The sequence below is a fragment of the Syngnathus leptorhynchus genome, chromosome 12 (genome assembly GCF_054491065.1).
Source record: "Syngnathus leptorhynchus isolate UIUO chromosome 12, UIUO_Slep, whole genome shotgun sequence".
Classification (NCBI taxonomy): Eukaryota; Metazoa; Chordata; class Actinopteri; order Syngnathiformes; family Syngnathidae; genus Syngnathus; species Syngnathus leptorhynchus.
In genome coordinates this window covers 9,417,170-9,441,529 of record NC_141206.1, presented here as the reverse complement: position 1 = coordinate 9,441,529, position 24,360 = coordinate 9,417,170, and the positions used below count along the sequence as shown (strand labels likewise).

At 39.9% G+C, this 24,360-nt stretch overlaps 2 long non-coding RNA genes across 2 annotated transcripts in view; one reads left to right on the top strand and one right to left on the bottom strand.

Moving 5' to 3' along the window:
- Nucleotides 1-7,603, bottom strand: part of LOC147048332 (uncharacterized) — a 42,759-nt gene extending 35,156 nt beyond the window's left edge. Inside the window, exon 1 of the long non-coding RNA XR_015067792.1 lies at nucleotides 7,515-7,603. This is a non-coding gene — a long non-coding RNA (uncharacterized LOC147048332). The remainder of the gene's footprint in view (nucleotides 1-7,514) is intronic.
- Nucleotides 7,604-11,744: 4,141 nt separating this feature from the next.
- LOC147048331 (uncharacterized) lies at nucleotides 11,745-20,359 on the top strand. Its single transcript, XR_015067798.1, has 5 exons — nucleotides 11,745-12,136; nucleotides 18,663-18,780; nucleotides 19,010-19,067; nucleotides 19,285-19,379; nucleotides 20,081-20,359. It is a non-coding gene; the product is annotated as an uncharacterized LOC147048331 (long non-coding RNA).
- Nucleotides 20,360-24,360: the final 4,001 nt, after the last annotated feature.

Here is a 24,360-nt window from a genome sequence, read left to right as displayed (position 1 = left end):
AGTTTTTCTCATGTGTTAAAATCCTGCGCTTCCAAAGATGCTGCCAGCTTAGAGGTGAGGGTGCTGTTGGGAAAAGCAAAGCCCGGTCCCGCTGACACCAGACAAACCGACATCAGATAGAAACACGTGTTCTGCCTCCGGGGCCTGCTGCTGCTCCTAACAGCTGTGAGTCGAGTCCGCGGCTAAAGAAGATCTAGTATGATATACCAAGGCAAGGCAAGATGTGGGGGACAACAACTCTGTCCATCCAACTGTTTTCCCATGTTTTAACTTTGTTTCCCCATCAGCAATAAAGAAGTAAAAATAAATATAAATATATATCAACAAAAATATGAATAAATATAAATATACGTGACTATTTGCTGACCCACATATATATTTGGAGGAAATGAAACGCACAGATTGAACGTAACTGACGAGTATTTGAAGTGCAAAATGAAAGGACAATCCTTCCACAATGATTTCCCCCCAGAAATGCTGTGTTGTGTTGAATGTCAGACCGCCTGCTTTGATTGATTATGTTGCCTTTTAGCAGACTGTCCCAGTTCTCCATCACCACCCAGAGGAGTCACGCATGGAAAGACGACGAGCCGGGTGGTCGCTGACATCGTTGGATTGCAGTGCATCGTTTAGTGTCTTGTGTCATTCGTTCATCTCCAAACTCCGCCCCTTAACATAACGAAGGGGGTTTCATCTGCTCTATTCCCCGTTTCATTCTTTGGCTTCCCTGCGGTCTAACACATGTTTATACAACATCTACCTGCTGGGATGTGAGAAGCTAAGCATTGCACGGAGACTACCCCTAAAGACCTCCATCCTCTTCCCCTCGGGAACACACCGAGGATGCGCGTGAACTTTTCAACAGCACGCTAACGTTTCTGAATCTCAAATGACTCACCTCTCCGCGAGTTTTGACCTCGGGAGGTTTTTACCGCTTCACCGGTTACTCAGCAGGTAGATCATACATACATGCAGGCTCTCTTTTACTATTCCGACTCCTGAGGCGGATTGGTTTGCAGTTAGAAATTTAGACAAACTTATCGGAACACAAAGAAATGACAAACACGCAGTGGTACCTTCCCAAAATGAAAAAAAAAAAGCTTTTAGTAATTTGGTTGGATAATGCACTGTGATGTAAGTACACAACTCAAGAGTATAAATGACTCTTGTTGGTTTTCGACGTTTTAATGGCACACAATATAACCGAGGCATTAATGAAAGGCTTGGAGGAATGCTTCCCAGAATTTGAACACAACTAAATTTCACAGATGGAGACAGATCATTCTGTCTTTTTCAGAACCTTCAGTTGTTTGTGTGCTACCTTTACAAAGGACTGTAATTTTTACTGCCAGTGTCATCTCAGATAATAATATAAATAATCAGAAAAAAAAAATAGGTATGATTTCCCTCTGCACAGCACTCAGAGGAAATCAAATGGGGCGGGAACGAGTCATTGAAACAAATCGTCAAACGCCAGTTGGACGTCAGAGATGTAATGAGAACAACAACGGGAAATGTTCTCCATGTTGCTCCTCCTGTAATGTTCATGGGGAGAAATCATGCGCACAAAAGCTTGTCATCACCCATCGTATTTTTCAGACTATAACACTCGTAAATTGCACGCCGAGCAGATGGTACGTATCGAGATATGTTTGATTCGGAATAGCCACATTTTAACCTGTAATTATTCATCGAGAGCTTTGCCGGTCCAGAGGGCCCGGTACAATCTCAGTGTGAGGAATAGTTTTGATGTGGTATCAGAGGAAACATCAGTCGACAGAGCGCTAATGATCTCTTTCATTGTCCCCGTCGTACCCCGTGGCAGCCGGACTTGGCTTCTGCCGTTAATTAATCAAGACACGTTCTGGCGTGGGTACAGGAGTATTTTCAGTTGGAGGGCCAGTATGTTTAGTGACCCATCAGCTAATAGGGTCCCTTGCGGTGAGACTCCATCAGAGCGTCGAAAAATTGACAATTGGCAGAGAAAGCGTTTGAATCTATTCACGCTTATGATTTCCAACACAGGCGTTAATAAATAAATTGAAAGTCGGTATCCTCGGGAAAGAGTTTACATTGGCGTCAATCTGCTCAGTCTGAGTTCGACTTGGCTCGTGGGCGTAAGACAAATTCCCGCCTTGTCCTAAGAGAGCCATGAAGGAGAAGTCACCTTGATTAAATTAGTCGTATATGAAAATGAGGTTACGTCTACGGGGAGTCCGTGACAAGGGCTTATAAGCCTTGCCTTTCACAAGCTTCTTTCCAGTGACTTTTTAAATTCCCTCCCTTTTTTTCTTACAAGTTATATTCCTCCATCTGTCTTTTGTCCCGAAAGGCCTTTGTGTGTCGCGATCAATGTGGAATTCTCATTTGGTTACTGTCTCATCTAATCATTCACAATGTGGGATTCTATTAGCATCGTCTGAACAAGACTTTTTCTGGGTTCCCCCTTCCACATCATTGCCTGCCTCTATTGGTCCACCTCACAATTTTTTTAATACCATTCAATGTATTTCATCAGTCCATTGAGGCTTCAAATAAAAAGCAGCAAATCTAGAATCAATCAATATCCCGTCCATGTCAGGCATCACCTCAAAAGGGGTGCAGTCAAGTGTTTTTATTTCTTTTCATTTGTCAAACTAAATGTTATATCTGCCCGAAGACGAAGCATTCCAAAGTTTCTTTTCGTTAATCAGCATTCCGAGAAAGCAGAACACAATTTGGTCCGTCCCGCATTGCTTTAATCCAGTAAGCAACACAACAACACTATTAGATCTCACTTAGCGGCGGTTTATGCAAATCACCAGTCGTTTAAATATCCACGACTCCGAAAAGAGAACATTTGTACCTTGCCGTTTCTGTACAAAGCTCAGCTGCTGTCTTTTTACCAGGAACATTTTGAAAGACATTGTCACTCCCTCCCACCTTTTCTCACCCTGGCCTTCAATCCATTTGTCATGATGTCTGAGGCACCAAATTTGGAAGCCAATCCTTTTCTTGCAGCTACAATTTTTCACCCAGTGCAACAATTCCAGCGTATGACTACAATGTGCATTTTATATTTCCTAAAAGCAACTACATGAGTTCTTCCTTCAATGTCCCATTTGGTGAGACACTTTCAGTATAGTCTTTTGGCGAACAGAGCCGAGCAAATGTGATTCCAGGCCTATTAAAATCTCCTGATAGGTGCAGGTATTAACACAAGCGAGAAACACAAAGGCCACAGCCTTCTGTATTATCTCCCACTCACAGAGTGGAGACTCGGGACATTAATCATTGCAAAGTCACTTCGCACCCAACTCGACACTCACATATACACACACTCTCTCACCACCCCCCTTCTTTCGGTTTTCCTCACAAAATCACACACGTGTTTTATACCAACCACTCTTTTCGTCAGTTTGTATTTGTCCAATTGATTTGACCTTCATTACTGCTGAAGGCTTTAATGAGTTCTAGTTCAAAACACAAAATTAATATTTCAATGCAGACATAATTTCTAACCACTGCGACGTCATCAACCTAAGGAATCCAGAAAATGGTTCATGAAACAAATTTGAAGCTTTGTTTTCTCATCACTAGTTCAAAGCAGATTTTCCGATGACTTACAGAGAAAAAATTCTCTAAATGTTCTCTAAAACTGTAATAATTACACAAGTAGACTTTCGACTTGAGCTAAGATGAGAACTGGCCGACTGATGAAAGACCTTGCCTGGAGCGTCTGGTGAATTTGTGTCATCTCGAAGTATCCTCTCTCCAGCTAAGGCGTGTGAGAAATGTAGCACAGGAAAATACAAGGAGGGACGCAGAAATGAGAGGAGGAAAAATAAGGACCAATGCAGTGGATTTTAATAAGCAGTTGTCATGGCGATAGCGTGGCCTTATATCATGCATGCGGGAGCTTCGGGGGGATCTGCCAAGGGCCTTCTCGCAAAGCTCTGCTCCACTGGGTATCCTCTCGACTCACAAAATAAATCTTCACTGTGAGGTTGACCTGTCCCATTGTAGAAGTCGAGATGGGTTCTTTCATTCCGCACGGTCCCGTCAACAATGGTAATATGTCCGTCATCTGAAATGAGCTGATCATTTCATTCAGGTGTGTTGGGTGAAGGAGCCATCCTCCAGGTCTGGGGTTTAGAGACCTCTGACCCAGACCATTGGAGCGATTATGTCTCATAGCAATCTCACTTTAGCGTGACCCCGGTGAGACAAGACGAAATCGCCTGAGACAAGGAAAATACCGGCGCCCCACTTAAACCGATGTCACCGAGCCAGACTTGGATGAGCGAACGTCGGCGTACGGGCAAACGCTTTGTTGCTTGACTTCTTCTTTTACATGTGGAACAGCTGCACCACTGGCCGACACTTCAATTGGCCATCGATGTGGATAATTACTTTTTATCACAGTCGTTTAAAAGAACGTTGCACTTCACATTGTACGGCGGGAGTCTTGAGAGCCAAACTAAACAAACATTTCTCACCTTTATTTTTATGTGTCAAATAAGAATAGAATGGCACATTACATTTCTCTCTAAACAACACTTAGCACCCTAGCCCGCATTTAAACATTTATCTTTGACAATGTCAACATGTATGCTATGTTTCAGATCGTGCACATAAGCGGCTGCTGTTTATAGTGGGATTAGAGAACAAGGATTTCCACACATGCAAACACAAGAAAGCCCAGTTTTCATTTTCTCGTCTCTTACCTCTTTTTCTTTCTTTGGAATCAGATTCAAGTGCATGTAGCTGCCAAGACTTTGCTAATCAAATGCTTTCCTTTCCGCAGTGTATTGTGGAGTGTCAGGGGAAATCACTGTCACTGCAGATGCAGATTGATGTACTCTGTGACGTTCACACAGCAGAGCCTCCGTAGCGTTGCAAAAACCCAACGTGTAATATAACGTTTGGTAATTCCTTATAGGGTTTATTTGTACGGTTGATATTGTGGGAAAATAAAATATACACTGGAAAAGAGGCGGTATAAAAGTTGAAGGTTTACGAAGATAAGATGTGATGTCAAGCACCTGCCCTTTATTTATCTGGAGTTCAGCTCACGATAATATCTCGGAATGTCTTCGCTGGAATGTTTATTCAACCAAAAATTCAAAGGGGCACATTTGCGAGAAGGACATTTTTGTCAAGTAAAATTTTCTGCAATGACAGCAAACAAAATGATTCGTTAACTTGAATGGTTATTTTTGAATTTTAGTTTCACGACCCTGATTAATGGTCGAGGTAAATGATTTTAAAACCTAATTTACTGGGCAGCTCTGCCGCATGACAAGTAGCAAGCCACAAAGTTTATTTAGTTTTTGCTCATTTTTTTTGTAAAATTTCAAGATACATGGCCCAACATTATCAGATTAACACGTAAAATGTGTTTTACGGAAATTCAAAGCTAACACAGCAGTGGTGATTACGAGGCATATTTTTATCAAAGTAATTATCTTGCAATGATTAAAAATAAGAACTCTTAATCCCAAATGAGTAAAAAGAAAAAAAAAATGTTGAATATTATGGGTCCTTTCTAATACACCGATGTCACTCAAAACCCCCAAACTCATTTCATAACTGATGAACCGTATTAGCATGTAAATTAATATTTGGTATTTCATCATCTACGCTCACACAAACCTGCTCTGTCTAGTCTTGCTCGCCAATTCTTCTGGGTCACTCTCAGCATGTGTTTATTGTTTTTTGTTTTTTTTGTTTTTCTTCCTTGTCATCGTTTCGTGACAAGTGCTTTTTGTTTAGCTGATAATTAATACTGAATTTATTATTGTCCTGTTGTTTTTTTTTTTTTTTTGTTGCTTCCCTGCAAATATTAGCTTTTCTCAGCTGAAGACCCGTCATAAAGTTTAAAAATACGATTTTCCCCTCATTGAAACCGTCTTACTTTGTGACGGTGACGCACTGCTTTTGTATAAGTTTGTAAATGCTCTGTCAAACTAAAAAAAAAATGTCAGTATATGCTGCCACCATCTTCTCTCTTTCATCCATCATCATAGAACGCCGACAAGGTTAAAATGTAGATAACTGTAACTGCAGATAAAAAAGTCATCCTTTGTGCATAATACGGTATGACCTGAATAAAGCAGTGATGCCCGCATGGAGTCACTCTCACACTAGTCCTCCTCCTCCCGCTGCTTAATAATGATGCGTTAGGAGGGATGGGGTACAAAAATGAATGTGCACTGACAACTGCCTGTAGTATGTGACACGAATTATATATAGTGTGCGGATATGAAAAGGAAAACACGGGTACACAGCCTTCTAATAAATTACATTTTATATATATATACACATATATATTCATGTGGTCCCCTGTTAATGATGTTTTGAATGAAGGTAGCACGATCAGTTCTAATGATCATGAAAATCAACATTTGTGCACCACTAATTAGGCTAATTATGTGATTTTTTTCATTTTCTTTTACCTGTTTCAAGTAGGCTGGCCAAATGTGGGTGATTGTTACACACCCCTTCTCAGCAAAATCTTGCCCATTAGCTTTGAAACCATATTTTAATGAACCAAAGTGCCGCGCACTGGGATACATGTTAACTAATAGCTGAGATTTGAGCTGCACAAAACATCATCAAACCATTATGTGGCATATTCGTCTCAAGGGAGAGTTATTCTTTTGTCACATTTTATTTGGTGATATTTACAGCGCCTAATGATTCATTTTGACCTAATCTAATGAAACACCAAATTGCGTTGTTTGACTAGTCATTAGATGAGACTTTTGTGTGCACAGCTAATGTAGTCGTCATTATGTGTTGCATTCAAAACTGAAGTCGGCTTTATTCAGTGCAACCACACCAATTATTTGTCAAGAATGTCTTGACAGCAAAATGATTTTACAATGACCGGAAAATGGACCAAAACCTTTGCATGTGAACAAAATTTGACCTCTAAACTTTCAAAGGCACTTGTCAAACTGTTTCAGTACCTATTGAAGCTTCAAATGTGTTTGATGAACCATCTGTATTTTTGTATTCCCGTAGATGGCGCTGTTGGTTTAAATAGGCAGTTTACAGAATGTCAAGTCAATCACTAATCACTCAAAATTGTTTTGTGTGTTTTCTAAATCTTTTCATAGCAAGCAAATATTAGAAGCTTCACCAAACTTTTTCTTTTAATCTATCCAACAATCGAATTTCATCTTTTAAAATCAAGTGTTCTTTGGTAGCTTTTATTTTCACTTTCCCATTTTTTTTCCCCTTGAGCAGCCACTTTGTTTTATTGTTGGTAATTGTTTTGGGCAGACTGGCTCAGCAGATTTAGCTCATCTTAAATTGGAGAGGCGAGAGAGACCAGAGGCCACACTATGTGCACTCCAGTTTGTGTTGAGGAGGGGGAAATTTAGGGATCCTCTGTGTACCATCTCTGATTGTGCCCACTGGCAAACCAAATAGCATATTTTTTATGTTCCTATGAATCACTGACTGGAGGATAAAAAAGAAGATGGGGCGGGGAGGGCGGGGGGGTCTAGTGTCAAGAACAGACTTACCTTGAGGCAGTGGAGTGGCTTTCGGATGTCTTAACCAAGAAAAGTCCCGTACTCCAAATGTATCATATTGCTGCTCTATCTACTCTGACATTTTTGTTTGTGAAATGACCTGGGCCATCATTGATGGGCGGAGCTTCTTGCAGCACACCTGTTCATGACAATTAACTGGATATTTTGGTGCAGCTGAAAAAGAAGTATGGCGCCAGATTAGTAAATTGCCAACTCAATTTATTTCTAGGGTCTTGGAGTCATTTGTAATATATTTATCGTTGAAAATGTTTGCAGTTAATATTTGGGTTTCAGAGATATTTTTAGAATCAATATTAGGTTGAATTTACTACACGGTGAAGAAAATTTCCACTATGAAAACACAGACTGGCTGTGGAGCAAAGCTGTGTGGGGAGGGAGGGATAAAAGATGAGTCGCCATCACGAAAACACCAAGGGGACCAGGTTATGATCAAATGGGCCATCTGAGGTGCTAATTGCATTTGCGTGTGTGCATGAGAGTACAAAGTTTTGGCAGCTGCAAGCATCTGGCCTTTTCCTCACAGCATCTTTTTCTTCTTGCTTCCCCGTCGGGCAGCTTGGAGAACTGATGGTACAAGGTACTTACCCTTTAAAGCAATAATACATTGCCCGGATAAAACGAGATTGCTGTATTTATTGCCTCCCGCCTCAAGTGTCTGGTAAAAACAAAACAAAGATACAAGAGACAGGACCGCTTTAGTGTAGCCTTGAGGTAAATCCTATAACACCTTTTTATTTGCATTATATTGAGGACCAAGCCAGACACATTTTGTTGGAATGTTGTCAAGCAGATTTTAGATTTAGATCTGATTTGTGCTTCTGGGTTTTTTTTATTTCATACTTAAGTCCAACATGGCCGTAATACGGCTAACACACTAAGAGTTGATTTTACTTGGACAAAGGCGATACCTTTTGGCCCTCATTTGGTGTCGTTTTCTCCTTTGTGAAGATTTCCCTGTCTCTTTAAATCCCTCTTGCAGGAGTTCACTCTCCCCGCTGTATCATAATTAAGTCAGTATATGAGCCGTAAAGACGCAACTCTCCCGAAATAAACCGTAAATTCTTACCATCTGCTCCTTTCCCCTCCACTGTGACTTCAGACCTTCACAACTCTGTCCACCCTTGCCCAACGTCCTCCCAGATGTCGAGAGGAAAGAAATCGTACGAATAAGAACATCTGTCACGTTGAGAATAGTTTGACTCATTTTGAGGCAGTTTAACTTGAAGACTCAACGATACAGTTAAAATACAATTTTTTCAAATTACATAACAATTTCAAAAGGGCCCAATGCCGACTATTTGTCGTTTTTTGTGCAGTCACAGTTCAGGAAGAGGTTGCGCCTTTCGCTTTTCATACCGTCAATGTTCAATAACATGACAGGATCTGATTTACGTTTGTGCTGAATATACAGACGTTAAGGAGCGCTGTCAGCTGGCCATAAATATGGATAGCATACTCAAACGGCAATCAAATGATTCATAAATCTTAGTCCTGAATTTTGCTGCTGTCACTTCATACAGTATGTGCACTGAATATTCGCTGCAACTCTCATGTAAACTTCAACGATGCACATTTTCCAGACAGAGTCTGGCTGAACTATGCCATTTTAATCAGATCTTTTTTTTCCCTCCCACCTAATCATGCAGTCTGTTTGCAAGTGCAAACAATATACAGCAAATAGGCCAGGCAAATAAGGCTACACAGGCTTCTTGTGAGTACTTTCTGAGGTGCTTGAACTAGTTTAACCTTCCCAAGAGTCTAGGGGGAAGTTCAACACGTCATTTTGCGGCCAAAGAAAGAAATATGACGTGTGTCTGGAAGGTTTCAAGACTCCTGTTATAAAAGATATACAGTACCGTGTTTTCCGAGTTATAAGGTGCAGTCTCACTGAACGGATCTATTTTTTGGAAATTTCCAGGGTTACAAAAGGGAAAACAAATCAGGACAGAAAATGAGTCAAACGTTATGAAACTTTCATACACAAAGGTGCAAATGATTAAAGGCACACCTTGAGAGAAACCCATGAATGTTTGAAATCATCAAAACCAAGCTACAAAGAACTTTTGTTTGCTTTCGTCCTACAAAAAAAAAACCTTTTGTATCAATTTTGCTTCAGTGAATGAGAAGAGGCAAAAATTGTGACGGGTCATCATATTGCTACAACCCAGCATCTCACAACGTCCTGTGCAACTCACAACTCCATATCAAGCAAAAACTGCTGCGCTGAATCAACCTATCCACTCACCCAAACTGGCTCAGTTAGATTTTTTTTCCATTTCCCCCATCTTTCCTCAAAGTCATCATCAAGGGGACCCGTTTTTTAAGATGACATCAAGATAGCCATGACGATGGAGCTACAAAGAATCCCAACGGATTCTTTCCAGGAGTGCATCAAGGCTGGGAACTGCATTATGCTTCAGGGGGAGAAAAAATGTCTTCTTCTTATGTCTTCTGTGAAAACGGGAACTTCTCAGACTCACCATATACATTCAAAGATTCGTATACACACACACACACACACACACACATATACACACACAGAGAAGATGTTAGAGGCGAATAAGCTTGCCACCTGTCTTCTTTTACCCCACGGCTCCAAGGTAGCAGCCAGCTCGGAGGCCCACACCAGATGGAAGCGCAGGCTTCCACAGGCGCAGCCCTACTGATGAGATGAAGGCACTATGGATCAAAAAGTTGACGTGAATCGATGTATGAGCATGCAAAGTTTTCATGAGTCACTTTTATCTCGCACCATTAGCGACACTTGAAGGGCCTGAGTACTTGTTAATATGAATTCAGGGGAGGGTTTTTATCTTAAGCCTAATAGGGGAACGATTTTATTTGTTTTTCTACCTCTCAATATATGCACACTCAAGTTTATAAAATAACACAACATGGAGTGATGGGGATGTGTTGTTCTTGTCCTGCATCAACGGTTTGCAGTTGCAGTCTGACTTGGCGGGATGGTGACAGTTGGAGCAGATGTGACTCATCGCTGCACTGCAGTAGCTTGTGAATCAGAAGCTCACAGCTACTTTGTTTTGCTGGTTTAATATTCAAGATGATCTGGCACAGAAAATGTTGACTCTGGAGAGCAATTTACATGCAGTGTTAGTATTGGCCGTTTTTTTTAACAAATATTCAAAGATTTCTCTAGATAACGGCACATCTTTACAATTATATAATGTTTACTGATGATATATTTAATATATTATTGTATATTATATGCAATAATATATTTTGTAATATTTATGAATTAAGGGTTAGGTTTGGTAACAAGTGTTTTTTTTTTCCAGCTTGTTTAGGTCAGACTTAAAACCCCCCAAAAATCTCAAAAACCTGATGTGCTCAAAACTAGACTGCAGACATAATACAATTATACATTTTTTAATACATAACTCAATATATGGTATGAGAGGGAAAAGTGCTATGCTCGTAGCAATTAGCCTTAAAATATGTACTTTTGAACGTATTCACGAATCAAACATACTTGTACTCCAAGTTGGCACTTCAACATTTCCATAGAAATGCAAAAACATTCAGTCCGAGTTTCGTTTTGACTGAATCTTGGCATCGCTACTCTGTTTGATCATTAGGTGATAGTTGAGGCAGTTACTGCATTTTTGAATAAACTGCCTGACAGCTTCTCATTTTGTTTTTCTTTCAAAGTGAGAGGGTGGGGATAAAGGATTTGCGCTTGGTTTTGCTTTCATTGAAATGTTGCCACCCACATTTTGTCGTTCGCCACCTTTTGTTGCAGACCTCGCCACTTCTCAAACGCTCTTCATTTTTTGAGCATGTGCTGTATTCTCTTCTCTGCAATAGACAATAAATCACAGTCTTGTCATTTTCACAAAGCCATTCCATATTCTGAGAATCCTCAGTAGTTCTGTTTTGTGAGAAAAGAACACCACTCAACTAACATAAAACTGTAGTGACTTGTAATATTAATATGAATGATGGTAAATATTTAAAAAGATTTTTCTTGAACAAAAAAAAAGGCACACACAATTTTTCAATGCAGCATTCCTATTTATGTATGCCATGCTCTATTGGAGATAAACTTCAGGTGTGTGGCTGTAATTCGGATAAGTAGGTGGAGCTTTGGATAACACCCACGTGAAATGCTAAACCTTCTAAGCTGCTAAGAGGTTTGGCTATAGAGAAGTCAAAACAAAAGCAGGCAGGAAGCAAGTTGGAGTGCTGGTATAAGAGCAGTGGTTACAAATATATATATATATATATAGATGTCCATATTTTATATTTTATTTGATATTTTTTATATGATATTTATTTATTTTATTGTATTTATTTATTATTTATTTGGAACATCTATATACTACATTTTTTTAAATTTACATTTTGGTCAAAGTGAACAACTTCAGGCACATTAAGCATGTAATGAAGGGAAGCCATGACAAAATCTGAAGATCAATGGAGCCCTGTTAGTGTAGACTGGAAGCAATTTTGTAGTCCGATTGCAAAGGGCCAACAAAAGCTTTTGTCAATATCAACATTGATCTTTTAAAGGCTGCTTTCAAAATCCTGGAAGTTGGACCGCAGCACTTTTATGCCTTGAAATAGCCCCTTTGGTAAGTCAGCATATTGCATTTTTACATATATTTCAATATTCTTCAGCTTGAAAAAAAAAAGGTTATTCTCTTAAAGCCGCTTTCATAAACATGAATGTGTCTCGGTATAAAGCAAGACTCATAGCCCACATTATATTCAAGAGCATAAATCAAGCTTTGCTGACAGGTCTTGAGCTTGGTTTTGTTTTTGCGAGGCTGAGTGGTTCCGCTGTAGACTGAGAGGGTGTCAGACAAGCGCAGACAGGTCATTTCCTATCCATGTAGGGGGGCCAAAGAGGCTGACTCAGCAGTCCTGGATTCAGATGATGACAGCTATGGATGCACCCATTCAGGTCCTACGCTAGGCCATTCCTCCTCATCAGCCTCAGAGGGAGAGTTCAGTCAAGTCAGCACAACACTGATAAAACTGTTGCCGTCTGGCCTCCTCCTCCTTTTATGATTGTCTGTAGAGCAAAGTGGAGGGCACGCATTTGACTGAGAGAACGAGCAGGAATCAAAAATGAGGAAAGAAGAGGAAGATTAGCCCCGCTGAGCACATCCGCCGTGTCTCGGCTTTTTTCTTTCTCAGACCTCCCGTTGCTTTCCATCGCTATGGAGCACTCCTGGAAATTGGATGTTCTGACTTTAAATCCTGCGTTCAATTTTCTTGAATGGCTAATTTCAGTCACATTTTGCTTTAATGGAATTCAAATTTAGTTATTTTTAATTCATATTTTTATTGTTTTATATATTTTTATATTTATTTGTTTTCATTTATTTTGAATATTTTATTCAGTCGGTTTTCTCTAATTTGCTGAAAGGCAGCATGACAACTAACAGGTTTTAATCCCAATTGGAAATACGTAATCACAAGGATCACATGGTAACCTTTTGAGAACGGGGTAGAACAGTTGGCAGTGCACAGGAGGGGGATCGCCGGTGTAATACGAAAGACAGCTTGGTGCTGCACAAGGGTAACGGCTGAGCCAGGTCTGCAGCCTGTCTTACTTTAAAATGACTTTGTTGTTAATTTTGGCTTCATACCTGATGTCAAAAGTTGAAACTCATCAATCTTTTCTATGCGGTTCCCGAGGCAAGAAGGTCATAAAGTTACATTCTGATGTCACCAGACAAAGGTCCGTCATGCAGAAAAGTCGACAAGGTATTCTCATAGCTCCTACAAACAGATGTTTTGCTCTCTTGTCACCAGCAATGACCTCCTCAGACACGTTATCATTGGATGCCAGCTCTTCTGACTGTAGCTGCCATCTTGAGTTAGTGACGGCCTGGCGTGTGGAGGCCTTCCCGTCCGCCTGTCAGCTCAATCGAGGAAGAGGAAGCGGATCTCGCCCACAGCTTGTGCCCACATTTCACATTGACTCAGCTTCATGCCACACCATTCCTGCAGGCTGCTACTGAGCACAATTCTGCGAATCAAGCCAAGCAGACTTAATACACATGAACAACTCTCCCATCCTTCTCCATTTAGGGACTTTAATGTCTTTGGTTGGTCTAAGTACAACAGCGGCGGAAGCACTTTGGCTGCAAAGGCAATTAAAAATGAAGCTAACGATTGCCTTTATTTGTTAGTCAAATTTCACTTTATTGCACTCAATTCTGGCTTTAATTCACAAAGCTGAAAACTCGTGAGTCTAAAAAGATACGGAGTGGAAATACTGTCCAAGAGTATTTTATATATATATATATATATATATATATATATATATATATATATATATATATATATATATATATATATATATATATATATATATATATATATATTTTTTTTTTTTTTTTTTTTTCTTATTATTATGTATTTTATGTATTTATTTGACTGAAAGATATCATTTTAGAGCGAATCATATCTGTGTAGCCTCAGCATGTCTGAGCAGTACCACCAAGCGATTCTGAGAAACTAATGAGGTGTGCATCGCCACCGCTAACACACAGTCCACCCACGCACATCACATGCATCGTCATGGCTACATTGATGAGCAAAACTATTCCACCTAAGACTGCATGTTCTTTGTCAGACGTCGTTAACGTCAAGCCTTTCGACACTTTTTATCGAGCTATTTGGACTTGACCGTCTACCCATGCTGTAGTTCGGAAGAGATCATTAGTGTAGTGGAGCGGATATACGGTTCACATATGGAGTCTTGGCTCAAAGTTCACATCAGGTTATCTGGTACTTGTGAAGTGTCTGTCAAGATCTGCTACTGGTAGGTGGTTGCATTTATATTCAGAACGACAGTGGCCTTATTTGACAGAACAAGTTGCTGTGTGCTGCAACTATTGAATAGACGGGCCGGTATTAGTCTTCAGACAATTGTTGGCAACACCAATAATTGTTGTCATATTACATTACAACACTAAAACAGGAAAATGCTATCAGCAGGCTTAGGAGTTGGAAATGGAAACCCACTAGCATGCATCAGCATTGGAAGGGGGATTACATTTTTTGGCAAATGTAACTAGGACAGGCTTTAGTGCTGGCACATATTGTTTTGTGCTCCGTCACAATAAAACATCCATTTGAGAAGCTGGGATTGAAATTGCAAGGAGAAATAACCGAGACTGTTTATGGAAAAAAAATGAATTTCTCGGCCAGCATAGAAACATGGCATCCAGGAGTGTGCATTATACATAGGAACAGATACGATGGCAGAGAGAAGCATGTTGGGAGTAGGAGGTGTATGATGCTGGCGTGTCACATCCATTCCCCCGTATCTGCTGTTGACATCGGCCCCGGAAGGCAACGTCTTGACACTGGACGTCATTGAGTCATGGGGCATGAGGTGCGGTGAATGGATATTCCTCTTTCCACTCACACTGAGACACCAGCCACCACATAAACCACCGGGATACAGTTGTGAACTGTCATATTTGTCGCCAATATTTGTAAAGAGTTTTATTTCCAAAGTTAGAATTGGCTAAAAGCAGCAATACTCATTAAAATGGAAAAACATGCTTTTAACAGAAATATTTGCAAAATGCATTTTAGTTTTTGCAACTAACAGATCCAAAATTGTTTATCCATTGCAAGTACAAAAAAAAAAGTAATACATTAAGACGCATTCAAAGCGATCTTTACAGCGTCTAGACGACTCATTGACATGCAACGCTCGCTTCTATTTATTCAGCTAATTTGAGAAAGTGTGGGATCAGAAAATTTACAATTCATCAGTGCTATCACTGAGCTGAAGCTTCCTCGGAGTTAGTCGAACGTCAGAATGTGACGACTCGGCACAATAAACTGGCAAAGCAAAAACCTTTGTTTACTTCCAATTCTTATTTTTGAATATAAATACGATTACTATGCTTCTATTATCAACTACAAGTGTTCTGTATTAATTGAAAATAAATGACACCATTAAGCGTGAGCTTACAATTCATATGTGGTAAATACGATGTTGACTTATAGTCATTCTATGGCCATATTCATATTAGAAACTGAATACATGGCCCATTGCAGCTGCATTTAACAGATAAGGCACTTAAAGAACAAACCTGATGGCAGCGCTGAGACCAAAGAACAGTAAAATAGATTGACTGTATAAATCCCATGTGGAGCTTTCCATATCTTAATAGTCCAGAGAGAGGCCAGTGATTTACAACGCAACCATCTGCGCTCGTGCGTGTGTGTATGAGTGTGTGTGTGTGTGTGAATGCATGTTTGGCATGCTTCGAATTTTCCTGCCCGAGACATTTTTTTACTTAAGGAAACTGCTTTTGCACAGCATTTCTTTTAAGAGCCACACAAGGTGAGAGGCCAAAAAGAACTTCTCGTACATTTCGATGACTTGCTTGGTTGAACATTGCAAAGTCATATTTTTCAAACTACTTTTGGCACAGAGGGTGGCCTCCATAAATGTTGGGACATTCCAAGTCGGGCTTGAGCGCGATATGCTTTTCCTCTGATTAGATTTCTTTTTTTTTTTTTTCCAGAGTGCCAATTTGGTATAAGTCTGGAAATTTCTCATTTGATCTGTTCTGACACGCAGTTTGCCTCCGGCGTGGTGTCAGATGTGCGATGCCTGCTGGGAGCACCTTATTTCTCCATTAAACAGTCTTGAAGGCGACATAGATGTCTTCTATAGGCTTCTCCGCGTTTCAATTACCGTCGCTCGGAATGAACTTTGAGCCGGTGTGGCTTTGGATAAGTGTTTCTTACTTCTTCCTTTTCCTCTATTTCCCCATCAAAAAGCTTTGAATCAATTTCATGCCCTACAAATGCTGTTTACCCTCTTGGGTGTGAAACAGCTGCTGCTTGCTTGCCCCTCACTGGCTTCTTGAGCATTTCTTGCGCTCTCTCTCGCTCTTTGGCTTTTTTTTTGTGTGTGTTTAAAAAAAAATAATAATACAAAGAGCCTATTACACTGAAATACGGGGGCTGCTCGTCTAAAACATTCAGTACGCAGATGCGATGTATTAAGTTCCTGTTTGCATTCATGATCATCACTTTCAAAGATACTTTCAAGTCCCTAAAATGTTAATCGTTCAGAAAAATATTGAGCTAGACATGTTTAAAATTCATCACATTCAAATATGAACCTTCCGTTATCGCTAGACAAGGCTCTCTGTTCTCTCTCCATAAATCTTCTGGTCTCGGGCCTGTCGGATTTTCGTGATTTGAAACAGTCCGTGTTTGAATGGAATATCACGTGTAACTGTAAAGCAAACATCCGGACTGTATTTCATTTTCAGTCGGTGGATTATCTTTTCTATCAGGTTTAATGTCCCGCAGTTTCTTTTGGAAAATAAACATGCATAACTGTTTCACGGCGGTTTCATTTTGAATCTTTCAGAAGATATTCAAATTCAATTATGAAGAAACTTGATGGGGTCACAGTTTTCAATAATTAAAACAAAATTACATAAAAAAAACAAAAAAAACAACAACATACCCACTCAGTCGAAGGTAGAACTCAAGGCCAAACAAATAGTTCCGAACACTGCAGTAAATTTCTCTTTTAATGATAATGAATTAATTAATTGATAAAAAAGGAGATGGTTGAATGATTTGATTCCATCCATCCATTTTCTAAAGTGCATGTTCTGCTGCTACATCTAAGGTTTTCTTTTAACCCTTACCTGTGCCATAAGCGGGTCACCACTCAGGGGAGGTGATTATTCTCCAGCCTGCTTCAGACAGCACTTAATGAAAATGAATGTTAAGATAGCATCCATGGAAATAGGCCAGCAGGTGTATTTATCCTGCTTTAAGATGCCAGGTGGAAATGGTATCACACAATAGATCTCAATGCAATCCAAAAATAACTTTGGGAGGGTCCATTTTTAAACCTATTTAAATCCAAATTAAGCCTCGGTGCTATTCATGCTTCCTCATCAACACATTAGTCAGCTCAGCTGGATGAAAAGAGTAAGCAACACTAACTGGAAGAGCTTCGCTTCAGCTTTAAGCTGGTCCGAATCTCATTAAAGCGTATTATTGGGTGACTTGCAACGTTGTGATCGCCACAACAAGGATTGGCTCAGCGGGCTCTTAACCCTACTTTTAGTCTCAGAGATTAGGTTTTATTGGATGGCCAGGTTTTGCTTTCTGTGTAAAGCACATTTCAGGAAATTTGCTAATGACCATCATGCATAATATAGGTTACCGTATTTTTGGAACTAAAATCCTTTTTGAAAAATATCAACATAGCGCCTTATAATCAGATGGATGGATGTTGAAGTGAAATGGCTTTTTTTTTTTTTTTTATGGAAGCCCAGCCGAGATATTATCAGCCAAAACTTGCAGCGGGCATCTTAAAGCATTGTAATTTATCGGCCTTGTTTCTGCTGATACAGCTCGGCTGTCAAAATCATCAGCATGCGCACACAAACACCGCATGGCCTTTGAAAGAGGCACACAATTGCATATAGAACCCACTGACACTGAGAGGAAGGCAAGAATTGAATCTCTCTCTCAGCCTATTTCCTTCTCACACTCTCATTTTCAATGTTTATTCTCCCCTTTTTCCTCACCCCATCCCTCCATACTTCATGCGGCACGGAGACACGGAGATTATCTTTTTTTTTTTTTTTTTCTCCCGACTTTCACAGAGGCAAACCCATCAAGATGGGATTTATGTGGAAAGCTGTTGTTCAAGACCTCTCATCCACGTTAAAAGAATTCGTGTTGTAAATGGAGGCGTTATGTTACATACTGCATGTTGGTCAGGATTATTACGGAAATGACACTGGGAATTGTTTTGCGTTGGTTTTTGTTTTTGTGTTGGGTCGTTTTGAATCACAGAAAGTTGAAACTCCCTAACTGTGACTTTGAGTAAATGCAAATTGTTTGACGTACCTCGGTATTAATGAAATATTTGTAAAGACATATTAGTCCAGTATATTAAAATATTAAAAAATATCAAATAGATGTATTTACATTCTAAAATTATTTTATTATTTTTATTAATTATTTTAACATTTAAAATATTGAGAAATATTTATTTTTTCCAGCTTGGGCATAAGTATAACTCAGTCTGTTTGAATTCCAACGGATTTTTGTAGCCTTTTTTTTTCTTTTGTCGTATAGCCACACTCTGGATGCATGATTGGATATTGATCGGTGGATGGAGGGACAAGGGGAGAATTCTGCACTTTCTTCACCCCAATGAAAGTTGTTTACATGGTGAAAATGCATCTAGATCCAGGTCAGCAAAACATACTGTACATGTCGAAGTATTTCTCTGGAATACTGATGTTGTTACTTATTGCTTGGCACACAAAAATTGATTAATTTTTGTAACAAATTGTCATTGGGTATATGTTTTTGGTTTTTAATTCCTGAATAAAATTACCATTCAAACTATCACTCAAATACTAATGAGCATTTGTTTGGCTCAACATCTGCGTGTGTTCCCAAACCTTCTTTGTGCACAGCGGAAAGCTCAACCTCGTGTCCTCGTCTGAAGCTTGTGGACTTAGAGGTCTTCAGAAGGTGACTCCCACAGTGTGTAATTAAACAGCAAACTGCCTCACAAAACGTGAACGCTGTCCTACTGAGCTCTTCCTTGCTCTGGCATCTGTGCCAAACACCAAAACACCAGATTAGCTTCCTTCGAGCGTTTTATATTTTATATATATATATATATATATTGATATATGTATACACCTTTTGCAGAACTTAATTGAACTCAATTTTCTCTTTCTTCGAGGCACGGCCAAATGTCAGCGGTATCGCATTTGTCTCAAGCTGCAAGCCCGCAGTGCACATTTGAATACAACAGAAATGAAATGCCGTCTGACGAAGGTACGAGTAATGAAATCCTATATTTGTGTGGCTTTCAAATGATTCTGTGCATTGCTGTTTAGCCACGGTCACCCGTATGAAATAGCCTGGGACCATCTGCGATTTATGATTCGCTCCCAGCCCCTGGCAAGCCAGGCTGAATAATTTACATTGTGCTGAGACCAACGTGCCTGGAATGTGAGATGCCAAAAATAGGGGGACGATAAAGCCAGATCGAGCAGGATGAAGGAAAATAGTCCAATAAGTAACAAATACTGGTGAAAAGAGGCAGCAACGGCCATGACGGAGCAAGTAACAAGTTGAGTAGTTGACTAAACATGCCGAGTCACATGAGAGACTCTCTCCAGAGCCTGCCTTGATATATATATATATATCCGTGTATGTATATATATATATATATATATATATATATATATATATATATATATATATATATATATATATATATATATATATATTATGCCAAAAAATTACATCTTTATACAAGGACTTGACAACAATCAAAAAATTTTTGATAGCCCTAATATGAAGTGTTTATAATACGCAAAAGGTAGGGGATGTTCATAAATCTTTCAAATATATGAATGATGCAATAAACTGTGTATGGTGATGCGTGTACGTGCAGAAATGTGTTCATGTGTGTTTGGATCCACCCTTATGCCTTCTGGCTCCAACCTTGGATGCCTCTGACTTTTTCACAGGTGAATGCTCTTTAAAAAAGTTACAAGCCTCAAGCTACCAGTCCCGAAGGCCCCTAGAAAATGGACGATGGGGAGAAACTACAGACGTACTTGTATATTCACTGTGAACATTTTACAAAGGTCACAAAAACAAAGAACGGTGAATAAAAAAGTAACATTAGGGAATTGCTTTGATTAGAAGCTCCAAAAGTCGAACAAAGCTTTGGCATTAAATTCACCGTTTTGGAGGACAATTAAGAACAATATCATTTTTCAGATATCAAATTATAAAATAAAATATAAAATACAACAGCGCTATATACGTCAAAACGGTCCATATGCAATGTCCTTGAAGATGCTTCCGCTCTGTCAGAGCACAATGCGAGCTGACAAGCGTGATTGCATTTGATGATAATCTTCAACCAATCAGTTGGCCTAATCTCATTTTAGATTTAATAAAATGGGAGTAGGCAGCACAAAAGGTAAAAGCGAAGCAGATAAGAAAGTGCAGTCATTTGACCTCATTGATCTGTTGTTTTATGGACCCTTATCATATCATATTATATAAATCTCTATTAAATGGCGAGATCCTCGGGAACCTTTACTTGTTTCCTCGCATTGGCTTTGTGCCTTTTATTATTTTTATTACTATTGGCTTGTCATTAGAAATTTGCTTTAGCTGACAGAGAAATAATTTCTATAAAATAAAAATTCAAACCGTAAAATATGTTAAATATCTGACCTGAGACAACAATAATTTGTGTTCAATTTTTGACCTGAACTGGGGGACTCCGTGCATCCCCCATGTGAGCTTCTGTCCGCTTGAGACCCCATGGGCAGTTGGCAGATGGCAAGGCACTGCCATACACAGATGCCTACCTCTTATCTCTCTCAGCCAAACGCATGTAGCAGACATTGAAGAAATCGTATTGGAGTTCCTTCTTGCTTTGATAGACAATCAAGTAATGAGATGAAACTTACCCAGACATCTTCACGACTTGGACCATCATGCAGCTCGAGATGTTTTGGCACTGCTCTACTAACAGTTGTCCACTTTTTTCTTGCTCATCCGTCCAAACACATTTGGGCCTTGATTTCTGATTCCGCTGTTTTGACGGCCTACCCAGGTTTTTTTTTTTTTTTTCTTCTTGTCAAATTGTAGCTATTACTGTCTTAATGAAAGCTACAATGACTGTAACACAGCCCACCCGCAGCAATTGGACTACCGAGTGTCATGATCGCATGAGGGAACATTGCCTGCCAATGTTGGACAACATACAGAACTGAGATCTTAAGAGGCACTAATCCTGGGGCAGTTCATCTGTTTGGCACTTCTCGAGCCGAAAATCGGTCTTCGCTACAGTAATGAGACATCATCCCGTCTAATGTGTCGTGCTCAGCTGCCGTCACATAAGGCCACTCTTTTATTTCTATCACACTCGAGTCAGTTAATTTTGAGTTTTGCGCTTATATAATCTCGTTAAATCGGTGTCCGGTGATTTCGGTTCCTTTTAAAAAAAGTTTATAGTATAACGCACTTTGTTTGTTTGTGTGCAACTAAGGTCCGTTAACCTTCACGGTCTAAACATCTCAGCTAGCTTGATTGTGATAGAGGTTAATGGAAACAATGGAAGAATTCAATTTTAGACTTTGTATGTGGGTGAGGTATTATTTGCATATCAGCATTCTTTTTAAAAATATGTATTCTACAGAACACACACACAAAAAAAAGCAGCGAGCGGTCTATTTTGACAATTCACATCCATACGTGCACTCGAAAAACTCGGTGTCAGGAAATTGCCTGAAAATGAAAAGCCTCAAGGCAGGTTAAGATTATTCTGCCAGGCTTAAAGATGAGAAGAAATGAAAAAGGAAAAGAACACTATATTGGACAAGCCCCAGTGTAAAGTAAACACAGGAAGGACAACACCGAGCTGTCACTCATGCTAAGGAGTCTGAAAATGTCTTTGGAGAATATCATCTTTTTTTTTCTGTAAGGGGGGGCTGTGCAGAGTCTTGGGTTACAATGCCATCCACAAGCATGTCATCCATATTTATGTTGTTAATGCTGTTTTTCATCTGGCTTTTACACTGGTAACCTCTACAAATTGCACACGACACTCTGGAACAGCTTTGCAAAAGAACTGCTGTGACTATAAAAAAAAAAACCGAGATCAATTCCATTATGAAGAAAAATAACTTGGAAAATGGAGATTTTTTTTTTTCAACACTAAAAAATAGCGACTATAAACCCATGTTGAGATCCAACAGATAATAAAAGTGTCATACTAGCCAAGACTCGCATTATGTTCCATGTTACCATATGACAGTCATAAGAGACCAGAGGGTTGTTCACTGGTTGAGCGAGGAAATGAGTGTAAAAGACACAGTTATCTTTTATTATTTTTTTTTCAAAAGAAAATGCAAGCTGTTGCCTGTGGTCTGGCACTGGCTGCCTCACCATAACTTCACAGGATATTAATTGTTTCAGCGCTGTCAGCAGATTGGCCTCTGCTTGTTGAACCGCATCCAGAAGTACAGTCATCAGCCAAATTGCATGAAGAGAATTTAAAGCTGAGGGACAATGCAAGACGTTGAGGTTTTTTTTTTTTTTTTTTTTACAAGAGGGAAGATGCGGCGGATCCCGGCTGCGGTTTATTGGCGACTCCGAGCGACATACGCCCAAGGCGGCGGTGATTAATGGCTGCGACGTGAAAACAGCCAACCACAAAATGTTTATTTATCCGAATAGGATGACAAGAGAGGTGATTGACTTATCAAAGGTGGAGCGGTGATTGACTTTGTCGACTATTACGGCTGCTTATGAATGCTATAACAAAAGGTAATTAGATGCATATGTTTTGCAGACGATATCCCGCGAGCTGCAGAATTATCATGCATTGATGTATGCAGGAAGGTAATCAGGTTTCATTATTTTTGTAGCTATGATTTGGAATCTGCGCAAGGTTTCTGACAACTTATCCAAACTGCAGCAATTCCGTTACCAATGGAAACCTTCTCTTGATAGATAAATGATTCTTAAACGGAGAGAGACTTATATCGTCATGACAACAGAGGAGAACATTCTCCTGTTGGATTCCGTCCCTATGAACTTGACTTGGAAGCAGATTTTTAATATTTTAACTTTTTGGCCCATAAGTATGAGGGCCCTGGTGGCAAGATAATAAGAATTTATAAATAATAATCAAATGTTTGCTAACTGGTACCTTCAGGTTAGGACCTTAATAGTGAAGAACACAGAGGAAATGTTAACGGGATGTCATTTGAAATGGATCTTGTTTATATATATATATTTTTTGCACTCTGTCACTCTGGCAGCTTCTATGCAAGTGGTGCTGAGCTCTTTCTCTGCTTTGAGTACTGCAGACGCACACCACGTGACAACCTGAAAACAAAAAATATCATATTTATTCCTCCAAACCACGAGTTAAGCGAGATGAGCTTTCTTGTCATAGATGCAAAACAGTTCAAAACCCAAACGGGAATAACGCATCTGATTAACCGGATCATATTTGAATACCCCAGCCCCACCCTCCCGAAAAATATTAAAAGTGATTCCCATCTGTTTATCTATTTTTTTGACGGTAATGACTAATCGTTTTTGTAGATTTTCATCGTGCTAATCTTTATTCGGTCGGACTTTAAGCGGACGTGCGCGTGGGTTGCCGAGTCGCCAGAAGAGGGCATTCGGATTCTGCCTGGTTAAAGTTGCTTGAGGGTGCAGACGCGCGCATTAACAACAGCGTCACGCCGATTGAACTGCTTGTGTGAAGAAGGCACGTGGATGGGGATGGGAAAAATAAGGTGGATATTTGGATATTGGATTATTTGGTGAGTTTTTGCATTGACTTGTGAGGAGAGCAGCGTTACTTTGCGCTGTGCGCCATGGGTGGTCCAGACTGAGCATCCCTCCGGTCAGACAACACCGAGATTTTGCCCTGCACGGAATCGAAGTGCTGCTTTTTTTGTTGTTGTTGTCTTTTTTTGGGGTGGAAAATCGAAGAATATTACGTTAATTGGGAGGCTCTCCGACGGGGGTTCGTGATGAATCTTCAGGTGCGTGAAGAGATCGCCACGGTCCACTTGGATGGGACTGCGCCTGCTGCAGTGGGCATTTCTTTTTGGCTTCAACTTAGACACGGCTGCTGTTTTTGCAGTAAAAGCACGGACGTTGAATTTTGATTGTGGATTGTATCCAAATCTATCGGAGCGGAGCTAATTGTGCCGCGGTCTAAATGCTCATTTGAACCGGACTGCGCATTGAGGAGAAGCGGGGGAGC